Source organism: Nicotiana sylvestris, chromosome 1, assembly GCF_000393655.2.
Source record: "Nicotiana sylvestris chromosome 1, ASM39365v2, whole genome shotgun sequence".
Taxonomy (NCBI): Eukaryota; Viridiplantae; Streptophyta; class Magnoliopsida; order Solanales; family Solanaceae; genus Nicotiana; species Nicotiana sylvestris.
Window position 1 is genome coordinate 48,640,388 of NC_091057.1, and position 20,547 is coordinate 48,660,934.

Here is a 20,547-nt window from a genome sequence, read left to right on the forward strand (position 1 = left end):
AGTCTGGTGGGGGTAAGGGCCTAACTTTATTTGTCTTGCAGAAATATGAGGCATGAAGTCCCCAGATTCGGCATGGTCACCAACGTCCACCCAAGATTGCTAAGCTGGTGGAGAGATTTTAACTCTAGTGATCAAACTCTCGTCAGAAATTATCTTGGAAATCTACCATCCCTCTTGGAGATCCAACCTAACAACATGATCATAGAAGCTGCTACACTATTTTGGGATTGTGAAAGGGTCGTGTTACTCTTTGGGAACATTGAAACGATGCCCTTGCTAGAGGAGATAAGAGGACTGGCCGATCTAGTGTGGGAGACTCCGGGCTTGCTAATGCCTGAGAACCGCAAAGGCAGGGGTTTCCTTAAAATGATGGGTTTGAAGAAGAATATAGAATTGACATGCCTGAAGGAATCATATATCCCTTTTGACTACCTGTATGAAAGGTACGGTCACAACAAATCCTACCGCACCTACCTGGACGAGTTTGCCATCACGTCCCTGGGACACATCCATCGCAGGGTTTTCGTCTTCATGTTTTGTTTCCTGGGTCTGATCGTGTTTCCAATGAAGAAAGGGAGAATCCATACCATGCTGGCTATGGTAACTAAGACCTTAATGGAAGGGATCGGTGAGCAGTCATTCAGCATCGTGCCCATAATCATTGCAAATATATACCGAGTCTTAGAGAAGTGCCAACAAGGAGCAAAACACTTCGAAGGCTGCAATTAACTACTTCAACTCTGGCTCATGGAACATTTCCAAAAAGGGCGAACACCGACAAGAAATTCAGTGAAGGGACTGGGATGATCACATTGCTTTCCACCATCCAAAGCAAATGAATGACATCCCCGACATGTTCGCTCAGCCTGAGAATGCCAAGGGGTGGGCTGAGCTATTTGACAATCTGACTGAAGAACAGGTCCAGTGGATGGTCGAATGGTTTCCAACTAAGGAGTTCATCGCCCAATCCAGAGATGCACCTTTCCTGATACTAATTGGTCTAAGAGGAACCTACCCTTATGTCCCTCTCCGAGTTATGAGGCAATCTAGTAGGAAGAAAGTTATACCCAGGGTCGACAAGATGCGTCATTTTCGAGCTGACTTCCAAAATGATAATAGTCCCTACAAGTGCCAAGCCTAGCATATGTGGCACTGCAATATCATAATGGGGAGATATACCATCGAGCCAGATAGGTATCATACTGGATGTGCTCTTTTCTACTCAGGTTGGTTGGAAGATAATCATGATGGTCTAGGCCAGCCAGGGTTTGTTCGAGGTCACAGGATTATAGATGAAAAGGCCGAGGCACAGGTTAAGTACAACCAGCTGCGCAAACGGATCCGTGAGTACGGGAGCGAATATCGAGAGATACAAGAGTCCAACCAGAAGCTGATTGAGGAATGGAAGGACATGACTGTTAGTGCCAACAAGCAGCTAGGATACTTGGAGCGAGGCATAGTAGAACTGGAGAGAAAATTTCTTAAGAGGGTCGAAGATTGTCAAAATACTGAAGGAACCGAAGGAGGGTATCTAGCCAGAGCATACCTGTTGCTGGGACTTCGCGAGTTGGGGAAGCTGTTCGACGGAGCCAAGGATGCCGAATCTGGGGAAGGTCCTTTTGGGACCAAGTTGATAGGAGTTTATCTTTTCGTTTTATAAATGTAATAAGGCCAATGACCATTAGTGACTTTTATTTCCTGTCTATTTAGTGTCGATTTGGGATTCGTCTTAGTTTTTATCAATAAAATGAGGCATTTAGCATTCTAAGTTCTCCAAATCAATTTGTCGCTAGGCCTATCTCGGGCACAAAGATGTTCCCAAATTAGGACAAGTTTTACATTCCGCACCATGTGTTTAAATACTGCAATACTTCTTATAATCCCCATTAACTTGGTTACCTTTTTGTTTTTACTTTTTGTTTTTATTATTCCCCTCCCCAAATGTTAGTTCATGCATTCTGGCATCATCATCTTATTCCATAAGATACAGGGGCCCTCCACCCATTCCTCCTCTTAGCCCTGTTATAAACAAGAACAAAAGCAAGATGGAAGATTTGAACAACGTCAGGAAGGAGAATCTAACTAAATAGGTAGAGGCCACTAATGGCCATGATACTCAGGTTCCTAATGAGAATGTGTCGCAACTTGAACAGAAGCTGCTGAAATTTCAAGAAGAGCTCGATCAGGTTCGGAATCTGGCAAGCCTGTCATTTTTCCTCAGCACCCCAGATATCAACTTTCCCAACACTCAAAACCCTACACCTCCTCAAAATATCCCAAAGCAACAGAATCATCCCGCTCCTCACCACCACACTGTTCTACCAAAGACCTAATGCAACACCTGCTACTCATCCCAGAACCCCAAAACTCCACAAACGACCATTTCCACACCCATAACACTCATATCTACGTGGAGACCATGCCACACTCCAGCCAACCTATCCCAAGCACACCTGAGTCTGATGAAAAGGATCTGCTTATTAGGAACCTAGCTGAAGAACTTAAGAAATTGACTAGCCAGATTCAGGGCGTTGAGGGAAGTAGAGGGATTGAAGGGCTAAACTATGAGGCAGCCTGATGTCAAACTGCCCGAGGGGGTACAAACCTCCTAAGTTCGAAATGTTTGATGGTATGGGTAATCCAAGGTTCCATCTGAGGACATACCGCGACAAGCTGGTTGGAGTAGGGAAAGACGAGAATCCACATGGAGTTGTTCATGAGGAGTTTGAAAGGAGATGCATTATCTTGGTACATCAGCCAAGATCCAAAGAAGTGGTCAAGCTGGGTAGGCATGGCATCTGATTTTATAGATAGATTCAAGTTTAATACAGAGAATGTGCCAGACGTGTTCTATATTCAGAATCTAAAGAAGAAGCCCATAGAGACGTTTCGTGAGTATGCTACTCGCTGGAGGTCCGAAGCTGCTGAGGTTAGACCTGCCTTAGAAGAGGAGCAAATGAACAAACTCTTTGTCCAGGCTCAGGACCCGCAGTACTATGAATGGTTGATGATGATTGAGAACCACAAGTTTTCCGACAATATCAAATTGGGTGAAAGGATTGAAGAAGGTATCAAAAGCGGTATTGTTACGAACTTCGAGGCCTTTCAAGCAACAAATAAAGCCTTACAGTCTGGTGGTATGTCCAAGAAAAGGGACATAGGGTCGTGATGGTTGCGCAGAGGACCAAATCTCTCCTCAAATACCAAACTTACCCAACACCTCCACTCACATACCAGTCGACCCCAAATTACCAAACACCTTCACCCTCATACCAAGCTCCACCACCAACTTATCAGTCATCTCCACCTCCTACATATCAACCTACTTCACCCAGATACTCCAAACCCGCTCATGTTTACCAAACCTATAACGCTCAACCATTCCACTATCAATCACCTTCTACATGCCAAAACTTCCCTAGACCTCGACCTAATTTTGATTGCAGACCTCCAAAACAATATACAACCATCACTGAACCTATCGACCAACTGTATGAGAGACTCAAAGCTACGGGTTATGTCAACCCCCATCCCTGCTGCAACCTTTGAGAACCTTTCTCAGTGGGTTAACCCAAACAAATCCTGTGCATAACACTCCGGCATGAAAAGGCACACCATCGATTAGTGCCACTCCTTGAAGGACAAGATACAGTCCTTGATTGATAACAAGATTATTGTGGCAAAGGAACCCTCCAAATATCTACAACAACCCTCTACGAGACCATAAGGGTGGAGGTACCCACATGATTGAAATAGAAGATGACTGGGATCCCGAAGGATCAATCGGGTTAATTGCAGAAGGTGATGATCCAAAGAAACCCATAATTACTCTCAACCCGATCATAGTCCAGATTTAACCATCCGAGGATGCTAAGGTGATATGTCTGTACCACTTGAGTTTGAAGCAACATGATCCGCAAAGACACCGGCACCAATTGAGGTTGAGATCGTGTTTCCAGGAAATGCACTCGCACCATTTGAGGTTACAGTTTTGCCACCTAAGGCACATGCTCCGTTTAGAGTAAGGATAGCCACACTAATGCCAGTAGTAATGTCAACCATGACACCGTTCCATACAAAGTCTGTACCCTGGGACTATACAGCCAAGGCGAGGGGGAAAGGCAAGGTCAGGTTCGAAGAGACTGTTGCAGCACAGGGTATGACAAGAACTGGTAGAGTCTATACCCCTGAACATCTAGCTGAGTCAAGCAAGTAGGCCTCCAATCGGCCACCCATCATTGAGACAGGTCCAGATCACCTCTAAAGGAAAATACATGCCAAGGAGTATTCGGTCATCAACCAATTAAACAAGAGGTCATCACAAATATACATTCTCTCTTTGCTGCAGAATTTTGAGGCACACAAGAATGCTCTATTAAAAGTGCTGAGTGAAGCATACGTACCAAGTAACATCACTGGCGGAGAAATGGCTAATATGGTAGGACAAGTGCTGGAAAGCCATAAGATCACCTTTCATGAGGACGAGCTACCACCTGAAGGGTTGGGGCACAACAAGGCACTGCATATCACTATGCAATGCGAAGACTACTTCATCACTAGGATCTTGATCGATGGAGGTTCCAGTCTCAATATTTGTCCACTGGTGACACTCAAGAAGCTGGGTAAAGGACTGTACGAGATAAAAGATGGAGCAATCAATGTGAAAGCCTTCGATGGTTCTCAAAGGTCCACCATTGGTGAGATTATTCTATGCTTGCAGATGGGACCAACATGGTTCGATGTCGATTTCCAGGTGATAGACGTGCCAGCATCTTACAACTTGCTGCTGGGACGGCTATGGATTCATGTTGTTGGGGTTGTAGCATCAACACTACATCAGGTAGTAAAATTCGAATGGAATCAACAAGAAGTGATTATTCATGGTGACGATAGCAACCCTATATACAGTCCCCAAACCATTCCGGCGATCGACGGAAGAAGGAAGCTGGGTGGAGAGACTTACCACCACATTGAACGGGTCAATGCTGTTGATAAAGACAAGTGGTAGAATAACAAAATCGAGAGTATACTGAATTGGAGTGGGTACGAACCTGGCAAAGGGCTCGGCAAGAACCTCCAAGGGATCTACAAGCCCAATAAGCTCAAGAAACATGGCCCTACCTTCGGTTTGGGATATAAATCACATGGGAAGAATTCAATAACTGGTCGCCACCATGGCATGGTCCTTACTACCTACTAGAGCAGTCGATACCGCATTTGGAGCAGATTTTCCAATAGGCTGATATTGTTTATGGGTCAGATGAAGAAGAAACACTTGCAGCGGTGAAGAACTTGTTCCTAGAAGACAATGACATGGACTGTTGTGTTGTTCTTGAGGAGGAGGGGGAGGAAGGCCCTTCCGTGCAGGCTGTAAGCAGAGCTGCACATCTCAATAATTGGACCATCAGGACAACCAGAGCCCGACGAGCTTTGGGGTAGCAAGGCTAAAATAAGCATCATTCACCGTTTTTATTTACTAAATGATTTTCTGTTCGCATTTTCAATTCCCACAATAAGATCTTCGATGTTCAAAACAGTTATGCAATTTATCAAAGTATTTTGACTTTTCTTATGAATCAACACTCATTATCGTTTTCTCTCATTACTTTACTTATACAACATTACTATTACTTATCTTGATGAACCAATGACTGTGACATGCAATAAGACAACGCAACAAATGGACATTGATTTAGAAGAGGATGACATACCTAATGAGATTGTCAAAGAAGTTGAGAACTTTGAGAACAGACCTAAGTCCAACCTGATGAGACCGAAATTATAAACCTGGGAGATGTAGAAAACGTCAAGGAAACACGAATCAGCGTTCACCTATTGTCATCAAAAAAGAAAAAATACACGGAATTTCTAACGGAATATGAGGACATATTCGCTTGGTTGTATGATGACATGACTGGTTTAAGTATGTCTATTGTGGCTCACAAACTGCCAACCGATCCAACATGTCCACCGGTAAAGGAAAAGATCAGAAAGTTCAAACCTGATATGAGTTTGAAAATCAAGGAAGAAGTCACCAAGCAGGTCAAAGCTAAGGTTCTCAGGGTAGTAGAATACCCGATATAGTTAGCCAACATTGTGTTAGTGCCAAAGAAGGATGGGAAGGTCAGAGTCTATGTCGACTACCGAGATCTCAACCGGGCCAGTCCGAAGATGACTTCCCCTTGCCGAATATACACATCCTGATTGACAATTGCGCCAAGCATGAGCTGCAATCATTTGTAGATTGCTTCGCTGGTTATCATCAGATATGGATGGATGAGGAAGATGCTGAGTTACGCCATGGGGAATGTACTATTACAAGATGATGCCATTCGGCCTGAAGAATGCAGGGGCCACCTACATGAGGGCCATGACTACCATATTCCATGATATGATACATAAGGAGATAGAGGTATATGTGGACGATGTTATTATCAAATCCAAGAAGGCCACTGACCAAACGGAAGATCTGAGGAAGTTCTTCAATAGATTGCGGAGGTACAACCTAAAACTAAATCTTGCAAACTGTGCATTCGGGGTTCCTGCTGGGAAATTACTTGGGTTTATCGTGAGTCGCCGAGGAATAGAACTGGATCCATCAAAAGTCAAAGCCATTCAAGAACTACCACTGCCAAAGAACAAGAAGGATGTGATAAATTTCCTAGGAAGGCTCGACTATATTAGCCGATTCATAGCACAGTCTACAGTTATCTGTGAGCCAATCTTTAAGATGTTGAAGAAGGATGCCGCTACCAAATGGACCGATGACTGCCAAAAGGCCTTCGACAGAATCAAGGAGTACTTGTCAACGCCACCAGTCTTAGTCCTCCTGAGTCAGGTAGACCCTTATTACTCTACCTTACAGTGTTAGATAGAGCTTTCGGCTGCGTTCTGGGGCAGCATGATGAAACGGGGAGGAAGGAGCAAGACATTTAATACCTCAGCAAGAAGTTTACCTCGTACGAGGCTCGATATTCTCTATTGGAGAGCACCTGTTGTGATTTAACTTGGGTAGCTCAGAAGCTGAGACATTACTTCTATGCCTATACTACAAATCTCATATCAAGGATGGATCCTTTGAAGTACATCTTTCAGAAGTCCATGACCACTGGCAAGCTAGCCAAGTGGCAAATCCTGTTGAGTGAGTTCGACATTGTCTACGTAACTCAAAAGGCGGTAAAGGGACAAGCACTAGCGGACCACCTTGCTGAGAATCCCATGGATGGAGAATACGAACCCCTGAAAACGTATTTTCCTAATGAAGAGGTATCATTCATAGGAGAAGACATCGCAGAATCCTATGATGGTTGGAGAATGTTCTTCGATGGAGCAGCAAACTTCAAAGGAGGTAGCATAGGAGCAGTCCTAGTATCAGAAACTGGTTAGCATTATCCGGTGTCTGCCAAACTCGGGTTCCCATGCACCAACAATATGGTAGAGTATGAAGCCTGCATCTGAGGACTCAAAATGGCCATTGACATGAACGTTCAAGAGTTGTTAGTGATTGGAGATTCAGACCTACTTAAAAATTAGGTGCGAGAAGAATGTACAACCAAGAACTCCAAGATACTCTCGTATCTGCATCATGTACAGGAATTGAGAAAGAGGTTCACGAAGACGGAATTCCAGCATGTTCCCAAAGTCCAGAATGAGTTCGCCGATGCATTGGCTACCCTGTCATCTATGATACACCATCTAGACAAGAATTCATTGATCCCATTCCGGTAAAGATACATGATCAGCTAGCTTACTGTGCCCATGTTGAAGAAGAAGCAGACGAAAAACTTTGGTTTCATGATATCAAGGAATATTTGGCAAAAGGAGAGTACCTAGAGCTTGCAAATCCTACTCAAAAATGCACACTTCGGAGATTGTCCAACAATTTCTTTCACAGCGGAGGAATCCTGTATAGGAGGACTCACAATTTAGGACTACTAAGATGTGTCGACACAAAGGAAGCCTCCAAGCTACTAGAGAAAATTCATGTTGGGACCTGCGGTCCACATATGAACGGTTTTGTCTTAGCAAAGAAGATACTCCGGGCTGGTTACTTTTGGATGAATATGGAAACGGACTGCATCCAGTATGTCCGGTAATGCCATCAATGTCAAATTCATGCAGACATGATAAAGGTACCTCCAAACGAGCTCAACGCAACAAGCTCCTCGTGGTCGTTCGCCGCCTGGGGAATGGACGTTATTGGACCAATTTAGCCTGCTGCCTCCAATGGACACAAGTTTATCCTAGTAGTCATAGACTATTTCACCAAATGGGCCGAAGCAGCATCTTACAAAGCAGTGACTAAGAAAGTCGTGGCAGATTTTGTTCGCGACCGCATTGTTTGTTGACTCGGGATTCTAGAGTCAATCATTACTGATAATGGCTCCAACCTCAATAGTGACTTGATGAAAGCTATGTGCGAAACTTTCAAGATCAAACACAATAATTCCATAGCCTACAGGCCTCAAATGAATGGAGCTGTAGAAGCCGCCAACAAGAATATCAAGAAGATATTGAGGAAAATAATAGAGAAGCATAAATAGTGGCACGAGAAGTTATCATTTGCTCTTTTGGGGTATCGTACTATGGTCCGCACGTCAACTAGGGCAACCCCCTACATGCTGGTTTACATTACAGAGGCTGTCATTCCCGCTGAGGTAGAAATTCCTTCCCTAAGGATCATACAAGAAGCTGAGCTCGGCGACGCAGAGTGGGTAAAAAGTCATTATGAGCAACTAGCCCTTATAGACGGAAAGAGAATGAATGCGGTCTGCCATGATCAACTCTATCAGAACAGAATGTCTAGAGCTTATAACAAAAGAGTCAAGCCAAGACAGTTCACACCGGGGTAGCTGGTGTTGAAGAAAATTTCTCCGCATCAAGATGAAGCCAAAGGGAAGTTCTCTCCCAACTGGCAAGGTCCATACATGGTTCACCGGGTTTTGACAGGAGGAGCCCTCATACTTGCAGAAATGGATGGAGAAGTCTAGCCAAAGCCAATCAATTCAGATGCAGTCAAGCGTTACTATGTATGATCCTTATACTTTCCTTATATGATGTAAATTGAACTACGCCTGACTTGATTCCCGTTTAAGAGGGGATATGTAGGCAGCCCTATGGGTTCGGTCACAATTCAATAAAAATTTCATTTCCCCCCGTAATTGGAAACTGAGGCAGAATTTTGAAGGGGACCCTCAAAATTCCAAAGTAATTTCAGCCGATCGCCACACGAACAATAGTCAAAAATGTCAACCCATCAAACTAGGGCAGAATTTTGAGGAGGACTCTCAAAATTCTGTAGTAAGAGAGGTTGCAATGTCCTGAACTATGCCACAGTTGTCGGTTCATCTAAAAGCTATTTATAAATTATACATTTATGTCATACTTTTACAAAACCATGCATGTTTATTATTGAAACTACTTTGTGCAGCAACGCTACCCCAATAACATAAATGGTATCACCAGATCAAAGCCACACAAGTCAAGCAAGTTGGCAGGGATACGAACTAAACTCCCCCCTCTTACAAAACTCACGATTTTTCTTTGGATGCAGGCACTAGAATTGCGAAATCTTTAAACGTACTGTACGCCCATGAGTACGACTCTCCGAACCGTTGTACTTACCGACATTTGCTATCAGTACATACCAGTAATGCTCCGTAGTCACAATGCCCAGTAATCACAACGCTGCAATCTGCCATCAGCTAAGAAAACTCTACTATCGTTTGTTATTTTATTTTCTTGCATAAGGCTACCATTCTGCCTTCCAAGACTAAACGTTGTCTCCATCTGCATTTGCATTGCATAAGGCTACCATTCTACCTTTCGAGACTAAACGATGTCTCCATCTACATTCTTGCATAAGGCTACCATTCTGCCTTCCGAGACCAAATGTTGTCTCCATCTGTATTTGCATTGCATAAGGCTACCATTCTACCTTCCGAGACTAAACATTGTCTCCATATGCATTCTTGCATTGCATAAGGCTACCATCCTACCTTCCGAGACTAAACGCTGTCTCCATCTGCATTCTTGCATAAGACTATCATTCTGCCTTCTAAAGTTAAGCTATACCTCCATCTGCACTTGCATCTTTGCATAAGGCTACCATTCTGCCTTCCGAGACTAAACGCTTTCTCCATCTGCATTCTTGCATAAGGCTATCATTCTGCCTTCTGAGGTTAAGCTCTACCTCTCTCTGCATTTACATTTTTGCATAAGGCTATCATTCTGCTTTCCGAGGCTAAGCTTTGCCTCCAGTTTTCTTCCAAATTAAGCACCACCTCAAGCACTATTTATTTCGCTTTTCTTACGGGCTAAGCTCTGTCCTTCAAATTGCAAGACTAAGCTATATCTTGTCCACATCATACCAACACATCCTTTATGGGCTGAAATAGCACCAACTCATCCGAAGGCGTCATCATTCGGAGGCACCATCTGCATAGCCTGAGAATACCATGTCATGGCCTGAGGATCCCTTTCAATCTTTTGCATATCATTATTCAAAGGCATCATGGTTCGGAGGCACCATCCTCATAGCAGGAGAGCATCATTTCATGGCCTGTGAATCCTTTATCATACGCTTCACGGCCCGGGACATCATGGTCTAAAGGCGTCATCCTAACTATCCAAAGACAACATTCATAGACCAACATGAACTTGCATAATGTTTAAATTTATGCACAAAATACGCTTGTATTGTTTCATTGCAGTTAATCCAGCGAGCAACGGTCATCCCGGCAGGAGCATCCTGCTCTAGTTCATGCATCCATATCAAGCCTTAATCATTCCCATAAGCCTATCACTCACCCCCTAGATATTGCATCCGCTTTTGAAATATCTTCATCGGCACACTCCACAGGTGAATCCTGAATTGCATACGACATGATTCCTATAAAATCAGGGATATGTAGGCAGCTCAGAAGCCAGAGTGCAGTCTAAAATCTTCTTCAAACCATTTCGCTCGGTCAAAATTGGCCATCATATCTTTACCCGACAACTCTTTCATCCTTCCCGGGTAAAGAGGGACAGTTGTTGATACCCAATTTTCCCTATATATTTTTCAATATGTAAAATAACTTCAAAATAGTATATATGCATATATAAGCAAGTTCAAATATTTTATTATTTTTCCACAATTTTTAAAGGTTTAAATTGATTTATCTTCTCCCTTTTTATCCATAAAATCTCAATAATTATTTTCAAAATTATTAATTTTTGATAATCCATCTATTGGATTTTTATATTTATGTCAAAATATGGCTAATGGAGTTTCTACATATTTTTTATAATTTTATTTAGTATTTTTAAAGCTAAATTGCATATAATTGCAATATTAGTCTTTTTAAGGTTTAATTAGGTTTTATATTTTATAAAATAGGATACTATATTTTTAAATTGTTAATTATATATTATAAATCATTTTAGTGCTTTCAATTTATTTTCAGAAGTTATTTACTATTTTTTATAAAATTAAAAGGGAAAAGTGGCCATTTAACTCGTAGCCACATTGTTGTATTTCAATTATAACCCAAATCAGGCCCCAATTCCTCCCAACCCAATTTTAATTAAACTCGACCCTGACCCAATTTTAACCAACCCAAACCCAGATCCCCCACCTATCCTTTTAATCTAGGCCGTTGATCATTTAGATCAACGGCCACCATCGCCCCTTACCATTTTTAACTCCTAAACGACCCCTAACCTAAATCATTTCTCACCACCATCGCCCTTAATTCCCTTCCTATCAAACTTTCTCTGTACTTCACCTAAATCCTAGCCGCCGCCACCCAAATCTACCCTAATCCCTTTCAATCCCCGCCTAATCCATGGACTCCCATGGCGGTTTGACACATGTACTCGTCTCTTATGTCTACTAGTTACCTATTTTCGTGATTTCATGGACAGATCTCAAAGAGATCTGGTCCAGTCCCTGCTCAACCTCTATCTATGGTCTTTTTCCGGCCACTCATGACCGTTCGAGTCAGATCCATGGCTTTTCTGGCTAGAACGGTAACTTCTCAAGGTCTTTCTCACTTTTCTGGGTTCTCTGAAACCCTAGCTTTAAGAGCTTTTCAATTTTCTTTCAGATCTATGGATGTTATGAACTTTTTAAGCATTTTCTCAAAAGTTCTTCGATTTTCTTTCAAAGTGACTCTTCATTTTCAACGATTAGGGTTTTCTTAAACTCCCTTAAAAGATTTCTTCTCTGGTTTTTTTTTAGTGTTAGCTTATGGTGTTACTGTGTTTAAATGATTTGCTTATGATTTTTCCTTCTACCTGGTTCATCGTGTTAAAAAAACCTAACTGCTGGTTCTATCTGGGTTTCTGAAGACTCTCTTTGCTTATTTCATATGCATGTTTGGTTCGATTAAGTTCTTTGTGTTTGAATCCTTGTTTCTTGTTTGACTTATCTGGTTCTCAGTTCTTATCATTTTTTAAACTCGACTATTATTGAAATCCTAATTTCTTAAAAGGTTTTCCTCACTTACTACTGCGAGTTCTTGACTCTCTTTACCTGTTGGACTGGTTTCTTCGCTTTGGCTCTACGTATGAGCCCTGACTGCTTGACCTTGTTGATTACTATGCTTTGAATAGTCCCTAGCCTATTCATGTCACTTCTGTCTATTTATTTAATTTGCTCCTTTTTTGTATATATGTTCAACCCTGCATGTTTAATATGCTTGTTCATTCCTTGCTATTTATATGTTGAAGTGCAGAGTCATGATTCTTTCTTGATTGATCTTGATTTCCTCAATATTACGACTGATTTCAAAGGGTTCCCTTATAAACCCTAATTTTTACTCATTTGTTTAAATTGATTGATTCCTTCCTTTAATTACTGTGATGTTTTACCTTGAATCCTTCCCCAAAATTAAGGTATATTTTGTACTTAGACTCAAATATTACCTTATACTTTTACTTCCCCCTTATATGGCAAGAATCAATCTGTCTCAAACTGATTTCTTTCCTTAATTAACCTTGTTAGTATCCGTTTGAGCAGTAATCCCTTGATTAAAGGGAAGTACTTGTTTTAATTGATTCTAATTGTGATTATTTCCATGTCTGTGATAAAACCTTACTTGTTACCTTATTCTCTACTCGTTTTCAAAGCTATAAATACCGTACCCTCTTTTCTTTAAACACACGAATAATTGAGTTCAAAAACACACACTTATGCACTCAAAAAATCTCTCTTTCTTTACTACTACTTGTGCTACTACTTTGTCTAGCCGGCTGAAAGCCAAGGCTAGACTGTGGAATCCTTCTTACTTTCTGCACTTTGCTTCTATACTTGTATGTCCTAGTTAATTTTTAAAGCCTTAACAACAACATGCTTCTTTAACTATTTTAGTTCTCTCATTCTTATCTGCTTCTACTTGTGGTTCTGCGGTCAAGTTACACTACCAACATGTTGTAATGTATCCCCTTCCCCTTTAGATTAATACACTCCCTTATATGTGTTTCAAAGCATGCTTTGTCAGTCATTTATTGTGTACTTGCCATCCCAAGTCCCTATCCCCTCAATGTGCTCATGTTCTTTCTGACTAGCCTGTGATCATGCTAGTATCAGCCATTGCTATGCATGTCCAACTATTCCTAAGACCCTTAATGGGGTTTTGTGTTTACAATCAAATGTATGTGTGTCCCAAACCCCTTTGACCCCTTTGAATGACTCTTGATTTTGTGTAGTTTTGAGTTTTACTACTACAACTGATTTCAATCACCTCTGTCACTAATTGCTTTCAAAATGGACTATCAGTTCAACTTTCTAAATAAATCTCTTTCAACATGTGTTCTACACTTCCACTATATTCTTAGAATCTAGGTTCTGCCCCTCTTGTGTGAGCCTTGCCTTGGGACCCTTTGAGCTCCCTCTGAACTTGGACACATAAGAACTGACCCTTCCACACTACACTCATTCTATCTGGTTATACAAATCTGGGTGTAAGCACTGCCCGGGATCCCTTGAGGTCCTTAAGGAACTCTGACACACCCAGATAAGGGAAAGGCTTTGGAACAATATTGGTTTTTGAAGTGGTTTATTACATTACTCAGAGAGGAAGTCAGGATCAGGCTTCCTATGGTTTCAACTTCTTATTTTTGCACTTCTTTTATAATTCAATCATTTGGTCTATAATAATTTGTAAACAATTATCGAGGTGATTAGTGAAAAAGGTGAGTAGTTGTATATTGTGGGTAAATTGGGTAGATAACATGCCTATAGGGTCTATTTTGATTCAAAATATGGTTTGTTAGATAACATGCCTATAGGATCTGCTTTGGTTTAAAATAAATTCTGCATGTTTTACTTTCACCCAATTAGAAACCATGTCTATAGGATCTAAATGGCTTTAATAGAGATCATATCTATAGGATTAAAATCAGCTTTATAATTAGATATCATGCCTATAGGGTGTAAAGTAATTGAAGTTCAGCTTTCATTACAGCATGTATTCAGATTCGTCTCCCTAGAAATCATGCATATAAGTCCAAAGTCAGCTTTAATACTTAGATATCATGCCTATATGATCTAAATGGCTATAATAAAAATCATGCCTATAGAACTTAAAACCAATTTAGTTGGGGAAACCATTTAGTTCACGTTGTTTATTCTGAATTGGATTAGTTAATTAATCTGTCGCCTCTTTAATAAGTTTTCAAATATTGCCTTAAATTAATATCGTTAGAAATCATGTCTATAGGATCTCAAGTTGTCCGTTTAAAATTAATCACTGCTCTACTTCACTCCTAATCAATATAGATATCATGCTCATAGGATATCATTATTACGCCAGGCAAGCCTAAGGTAATAATTAGAATAAAATTGAAATGCCTTTGTTTAATTATCAACGGCTACAACCAGCAGGCAGGCCTGATTCGGACTTCTTTTCTGAGTTATGTAATGAATCTGATTTTGACTCAAACCCTGCTTTAGGATTTTAAAATTCAGACCTTAACTATATTTAAGTCGTGCTATTTATATGCATTATTTGCAGAGATTTACATGAGCCTTCTAATTGTTTACATGTTTCCCCTTTAAATGCAGTCTTACGTGTTTTTGTATGTCGCCTTAGCCTTTTTACCTTTAAACCTAAGAGTCAGCCTAAACCCCCTCTTAGAGGAATAGTAGTCCTAAATTCTTCTGGGACTGATAGGAATGGGACGGGTAATAGCATGCAATAGAGGTCGAGACCAATCCGCGCTTTAATACCTTAATGGGGTGGGAAGGGTAGATATGGACATGATGACCGGTGCGCTAATACCATGTGTATCCCCTCTTTTAAGGAGTGTCATACCGGGTATTGTATTGAGATGATCTATATTACAAACAAACCTAGGACGCCTTTTACATTTGCAAGCATGTTTTGATCAGAACCTGCCTTTTCAATAATTGTTTGCACTTGTGTGTTTAACTTAAATCCCCTCTTACTTGAGCCTTATTTGATTACTTGCTAATTGCACAAATTAACAAAAAATTGTCTGGCCGGGAACCACACTAGTGGATCCTGAGGGGTACCTAACACCTTCCCCTTAGGATAATTTCAAGCCCTTACCCTATCTCTGGTTATCAAAACATAGTTATAAATGAACCCTCTAGGTGTCCTAATGCACCTTAAGTCATTAGGTGGTGACTTTTTAAAATACCCAATTCCCAAAAGGAAATGAGTCATCACACCCCATGAATGTCGAAACATGGAAACTCCTCTCCGAAGGAAAGGGAGGGAAAAAGGGGGGCGCGACACCAGCCACGACCTCTAACAGCTCTAGCAGGGGGCGCGGGTGCCTGGTCATCTCCGGTAGCACATGTCCTTACCACGTGTGAGAGAATAGAAGACAAAAGTTAAGAATTATGATATCAAAAATCTTGCATGACAAGGAAATCAAATGAAGTGAAATTTTCCTAACAGTTACATAGCCTCTCGTAGATAAGTACAAACGTCTCCGTACCGATCCACGAGACTCTAATAAACCGGCTTGTGATTCATGACTCCTATGAACCTAGAGCTCTGATACCAACTTGCCACGACCCAAGTTCGCCCTCCGTAAACTATCATGATGACACCTAGTCTCTATGACTAGGTAAGCCTAACAATTGCGGAAAAGAAACAAAATGCGAAAAATAAACTAATAAAAACTGGAAACAAATATAAAAGCGTTTAAGATGCCGCTCGGAATATACCAATACAAGATCTCAAAAACTGAACAACTTTCCAAAATCCCGAATCTCGTGAAATCACAAGCTAAGGATACTACATAGTGCTCTAACTCCAGAATGTCTAAAACAAAGTAAATACAAAAGGCCTGTAACTACAAGAGAGAATGGAGAGGGACTCCTCGGTCTGCGGACACGGTAGATATACCTTGAAGTCTCTGAAGGATCGCATCGCCTCAAGGATGGTAGGGTTGAGCTGAAGAACCTGTATATGCACATGAAAAACATGAGCAGAAAGGGCATGAGTACACCACAACGGTACTCAGTAAGTGTCAAGCCTAACCTCGGTCAGGTAGTGAGGAGGAAGTCAGGGCCCTACTGATTATAGATGAAATAAACAAGGTACACAGTATAGAATACGACAATATAATCTAAGTGCTAATAGTTTATATCAATTAAAAACACAGAAGGAATCTAACTTAGTACACAGAGATAGCAATAGGGGATCTCCCAGGATACCGTCCCGTAGTCTCAAACGTAAATGTTCAGAGGATCTCCCGGGATACTGTCCCGTAGTCCAAATCATAATGATGCAAGGGAAACTCCTGGAATACCAATCCGTAGTCCCAAAGTAAATATCCAGTACAGGGGATCTACCGGGTGCTGTCCCGTAGTCCCAAATATAAATGTGCAGGGGGATCTACTGAAATACCGATTCGTAGTCCCAAAGTAAACAAACAGGAGGATCTCCCGGGATACCGTCCCGTAGTCCCAAAGTAAACACACAGCAGCAACACGAAGAATATTCAATTCAATCCAATTCCCTACCAAGGTAAAACAGGTATTTCTAACCTAGCATGCTGCCCAGAATTCAAATAAAGCAGTTTGAACAAATAAAACAATTAAGTCACTTAGACATGCTTCCCTAATCTCACAGTAGGTTTAAATTGCAAGTAATGTACAACAAGGAAGAAAAACACAGTTATATTTACTTAATGAAAATAAGATTTTCAATAATTAGCACATGTACGCGCTCGTCACCTTACGCACAAGGCATTTCATATATCAACAACACCAAATCCTAAGGAGAGTTCCCCCACACAAGGTTAGACAAGCCACTTACCTCGAACCGGCTCAAAAATCAACCCGAAACCACGCTCTTTCCACGAGTACTCGACTCCAAATGGCTCAAATCTATTCAAATCAATTGCATAATGTAAATATAACTTCAAGTAACTAATTCCACTAATTAATTCGAAGTTAACATGCGAAATTAAGAAAATTGCCCAAAAAGTTCCCCGGACCCACGTCTCGGAATCAGGTAAAAATTATGAATTATGAACTTCCATTCACTCACGAGTCTAACCATACCAAAATTATCCTAATCCGATGTCAAATTCCCAATCAAAACTCGAAAATTAGGCCTAAGAACCTTTCCAAATTTTTTCCTAATTTCTCACCCAAATCCAAAATTAGATGATAAATTCACGTTTAGATTAATGGGTTATAAGCAAAAAAGAGTTAGGAATCATTACCTAATCGATATCTCAGAAAATCTCTCAAAATCTCGCTCAAATCCGAGCTCCCAAACTCTAATTTTGATAAAAATGGCTAAACCCTCGATTTTGAAATTTTATAATCTGCCCAGGTAATTCCTTCTTGGCGAATGCGAAAGGACCCTTGCGTTCGCAATGCACAACTTCATTTGGACTATATTTCCTTCATCGCAAACGCGTTGTCCCTGTCGCGAATGCGGTAGCAACTTTCCCCCCTCTTACACGAACACAGGACCCTCTTCGCGAACGCAGGACCATCATCGCGAACGCGAAGCTTTAAGCTTCCACCAGCCCCAGCTCCACTTCGCAAACGCGAAGAAGGAAACCAGAACTATAGATCTGCTGCATTTTTCTGCAATTCTCTAAGTCCAAAAATGACCCGTTGAGCATCCAAAACACACCCGAGACCCCCGGGACCTCAACCAAACATGCCAACCAATCCTAAAACATTATTCAAACTTGTTCCAACCTTTGGAACGCTCAAAACAACATCAAAACACGAAATTGACATCGGATTCAAGCCTAAAAACTCCAAAAACTCCCAAATTCTGCTTTCGATCAAAAAGTCTATCAAACCTCGTCCGAATGACCTGAAATTTTGCAAGCATGTCACATTCAACACTACGGAGCTATTCCAACTTTCGGAATTCCATTCCGACCCCGATATCAAAATTTCACTATCAAACCGAAAACTTAAAAAATTCAACTTTCGGCATTTCAAGCCTAATTAAGCTACGGACCTTCAAAACACAATTCGAATACGCCCCTAAGCCCGAAATCACCCAGCAGAGCTAACGGAACTGACGAAATTCCATTCTGAGGTCGTCTTCACACTACTTCGACTACGGTCCAAATTTTAAAGCTTAAGCTCTCTTTTAGGGACTAAGTGTCCCAAAACACTCCGAAACTTAAAACAAATCATCCCGCCAAATCAAAATAGCAGAAACAAACACGAGGAAAACAGTTAATAAGGGATCAGAACGTTAATTCTTAAAACGACGGCGGGATCGTTACACATACACGAGAGCAATAGATTTCTCCTGGTTAGTGTCAATATTTTACTTCAACTAACACCCCAATACACATTCCAAAATTCAAAAAGTCAACAATTTTAATATTGTAAATAACAATTTAATTCATCACTTCATTTTTCTGATGTGTCAAATTCCCATTAGCTTATTCTTTCAAATATAAAAAAAAAAATACTGGTTTAAGTCTTATTCTCTAATAAAAATAGTTGGGTGCAAGATATAAACTTATCTATTTGGTGTTCACGTGGAATTCATTTACTAGAGCACATAAAAATAAGGTGCCTTGAACATATCTTATTTAGTAACAATAAAGATTTTTTAACAAAATATTAAGGTATATTAAGAAGGAAAAATTTCACATTAGAACAACTGAACTCCTTACTTTTTAATTTTATAACCCATGTTTCAATTTATAACCAACTAGCCCAAAATAATAGGCTAAGATTCAACATCCAACTCCTATAGGTTCTTAAAATTACTATTTAATTTTAAAAAAAGATTCTTCAAGCTTTTAAATTAATTTTCGAATCAGTAACTATGACTCAATTATTAATTCAACAAACCAACTTCATTTGGGTGGTGAAAATTAGATTTTTAACAAGCATAAATATGTGAGTTTAAATTCCGAATTTGATTTTGTGAGAAATTTGGAGTGAGTGTTATTTAGACTTGTTAGAAATAGTATAAGGAGGGTGTATATAAAATTTGAAGTCATTTATTGGAGATTTGGACTGGTTTTGAATAAGAATTGCAACTGAAAATCATGGAAGAAGTTCGTCTACAGACGCTTGTATAAAGGTGTATAAAAGTGTATAATAATGTATAAGATGTGTTTCTACACTCATATACACTATTATACAAGATTATACATAATTATACAAAAAACTGACTTCGTCTTCTTCCTTGCGTCTTTTCTGAAATTTAATTCAAATCTTGCTCAAATCTATTCCAAATCACTTCAAATTTAAATTTTGAACTCCTTTTGATATTTTCAATTAATTGGAATAACACCCAATCCAAACAACTAACAAATTAAAAAAAAAACCATTTTCAAAAGCAAAACTTGGAATGGTCTTCAATGGTGGACTTATACTCTTCAATTTTCTTACATTTCAAGTAGGTGACACAAGAGGAGAAGCAGAAAATACACGGTCCCTTGAAGCATATGTAGAAAATATGAGAAGAAGAGAGAGTGAAAGTAATGGTTGTGAAATCATAGATTTAACTCCATAGCTTTTAGAAACAATGGTTGTAAGAATACAGATTTTAAATTTGCTAGTGCTTTTAAAATATGTACAATATGGGCTAGGTGAGGTAAAACTTGAAAATATGGGCCATTTTTGATTATGATGTAAAGTGATGTATGTTTTCTTGTAATTCTTTCTATTAAGAAGGCATAAGAAATTTCGCAGAAAATACGATGTTAATCTTAAGGCGGAAACAGATTTCCCAAATTATTGGCTCCTTTTAGCTGAATATAAATATTTCGATATTCCCAATAAGAAAGATAGTGAACCTTATTTATTTGTTTGATAAAAAAACTGCACATTACAATTAAAGTGATTCATCATTTATTCTCCACTATAGTCAAATATTTCTATAACAATCTCGTATGTTCCGATATTTTTTGGCAGCAATAATAAGGTGCTCTTATAAAGGGCATAAATTATAACATAATATAAAAATCGATTCCGAAAAAACTTAGCTTTTATAGTGAATGATTGTTTTATAGATATACTGTTATAGAGAGGTTTGATTGTATATCGATGACGAACACTTGATCCTCCGTGTACAATTGCAATTT